Source organism: Micromys minutus (genome assembly GCF_963924665.1).
Source record: "Micromys minutus genome assembly, chromosome: 1".
Taxonomy (NCBI): Eukaryota; Metazoa; Chordata; class Mammalia; order Rodentia; family Muridae; genus Micromys; species Micromys minutus.
The window spans coordinates 256,357,703-256,360,371 of NC_137969.1; the positions used below are offsets into that span (position 1 = coordinate 256,357,703).

At 38.5% G+C, this 2,669-nt stretch overlaps 1 gene segment (V, D, J or C); it reads right to left on the minus strand.

Annotated features, from left to right (window-relative positions):
• Window positions 1–209: 209 nt before the first annotated feature.
• Window positions 210–661, minus strand: LOC308418302 (Ig heavy chain V region 3-6-like). The segment is given in 2 exons: window positions 619–661; window positions 210–556 (listed from the first exon to the last, which is right to left on the minus strand).
• Window positions 662–2,669: the final 2,008 nt, after the last annotated feature.

A 2,669-nucleotide genomic window follows, 5' to 3' on the forward strand; every position in this document is an offset into this window, starting at 1 on the left:
AGAAATGAGCTGCAGTGGGCTGTGGTCATTATATTAACTGAAGATATTAGCAACAGTGTGTCTTCCTCTACAGCAGGAGGCTGGTGCCAGACCTTTGGGCAAGAAATATTTTTACCAACTCTAAAGTAGAAACTTTGTGCTTTGTGTGTGCTGCATGCCCCCTCCTGGTGCAGAGCTGCTCTACAAGGAGTTTTAAGTCTGGGCTCACACTAAAGACCCAACACTGTGTCTCTTGCACAGTAATATGTGGCTGTGTCCTCAGTTGTCACAGAGTTCAACTGCAGGAAGAACTGGTTCTTGGATGTGTCTCTAGTGATGGAGATTCGACTTTGGACAGATGGGTTGTAGCCAGTGCTACCATCATAGATAATGTATCCCATCCACTCCAACTTATTTCCTGAGAACTCCCGGATCCAGTTCCAGCTATAACCACTGCTAATGGAGTATCCAGTGACAGAACAGGTGAGGGACAGTGACTGAGAAGGTTTCACAAGGCCAGGTCCTGATTCCTGAAGCTGCAACTGAGACAGGAGACCTTCCGACAAGAGAGGCGATTCTGTTATTCACACAGAAAAACCAAATCCCTCATGGACACATGTATGAAATGGCAACACTCACCAGGAACAGCTGCCAACAGGCACAAAAGAGTCAACACCCTCATCTTTTAGGCCACTCTCACTTTTCTTTAGAGCACAGCCTCCAGTGAGAGATATGTGAGCTGGCTCAGCCCAGGAGAGATTTAACTTAGAGGTAGAAGATACATTTGCATGTAGGACTCAACCTTGCCTTCATAATTGGGGAAGGTGCCTGTGGTTATTTAAGTAAGACCATCACTGTCTCTGTCTTCCAATAGTGTGAGTCTGGAGTTAGAGTGCAGTATGACTGTAGGATTTGCAGGAAACACATTGAGACATATCTCACCTTCCTATCCTAGACTAACCTTCAAACAAATACTTTTCGGATCCTGAGTTTTCACACTCTCAATCAGTTGCAAACTTTCATTCATACTCAGTTACTGACTCCCTGAATTCTTATTAGTAAGTCCACCCTGTTCCTAGTTTTCTCCTCTCCTACTACTTGTAATAAGCTTTATCATCTTTCCTAAAACTTGGTATAATATCTTATTGTTGTTTCAGAAATGACCTGGTATATTTACAGTTGAGTTTTTAGCTGTATTCACAGGCATGATATAAGCATGTCACATTACATTTTTAATTCTACCCTTTGGGAAAACTTCGATACAAAATGAAATGGGAGCAACATATTAAACAAACCACTTATATTCTTTCTCTTCTTACCAATAACTCAACAGGATTTTCTGTGAATTGTCCCCTTAATAAATGTCATGATTGCTTGGACTAGCTGAAATCTCAAACTACCTTATTAAATTATATTTTCCTGATAGATCCCCATTTTGAGAACTTGAAAACATGTTTTGTGTTCATTTGTTTTATGCACATTTATCATTATTCAAAGTAACTAAATTTTTCGAAGTATCCACTATTTGCTTGTTGAAACCATTCATGATTGTCTTTCAAAGCTGAGGGTAGAATACTGTGGGTTGTGTAGATAAGTCAGTGAATAACTCACTCTTTTTTTTTCTATCTTATCTCACTCTATATCATGTATGGAATGATCTCCATGTCTTGCCCAATACAGTCCTCAGCTCATGGTTATTGCTGTAGAATTTTCAATGCTTTATCATGTTTTTGAGGGAAAGAGCTGCATAGAAGCAGATTCAGGAACATCACAGTGGCTGTGATGTGTGTAGGGGTGAGTGGGGTGTGTGCAATCTTTCTCAGCATAGTCTTCTCTGCTAAAATGTCAGATATCTGACAAGATATCTGATTTTGGAATAGATACTTTCTCACAAAGGATCTATGATTTACAGCAAAGGAATATTTTTGTACATTGGAGAAAGATAAGCTCTTGGTGATAGGTCTAGTTTAAAAAGCCTGAAACAAAAAATTTTATAATCACTGTACATTCACATACCTCTTTATCATGGTGTATATGAGTTCATTTCTACCAAAATAGAAATGACATAATATTAAAGCAGACAAGAACAAGTAGGATTAACTGTATTAGCAAGACACAAAAACTCACAGGAAATCAGCCATCTTCACACTGCTTGGGCTCTGAAGGATGTGAGGTTATATCCAAGTCCACAATGGGAGGTATGTCTAATTCACAAAACAATGAGACTAGGTGCTGGTATGTCATTAAACACCACAAATAAATTTTATCCCAAGAAACTCCATTAATGAAACTTTGCAAATATCTGTATGAACTTTATAGAAAATCAAGACAGTCAAAAGTACTAAGTGATATGTGAGTAAAGTTAGAGTTTTATTTATCTATGTTCAGAGGAACATTTCTGATATTGGTGATTATTTTCTTGATTTTGGCAGGAAAGGTAAGGTTTTTACAGTCAGTTTTCATACTGTTAAATATGCACTTGTAATCCTAACAACAGGTGGGACACCGATTGCCTAAATTTCTTCTACTTTTCTATTCCTTCAGCTATGATTGGTTATCCTACAATGCCACAATCAGAACACCTCTTTAGTCACATAACTAAAGAAGTGTCAAAACCATGTGAGTCATAATGAAAGTTGCATTCCCTGGACCCCGAGGAGATAAACTGTTGCAGGCAGCAACCATATGTA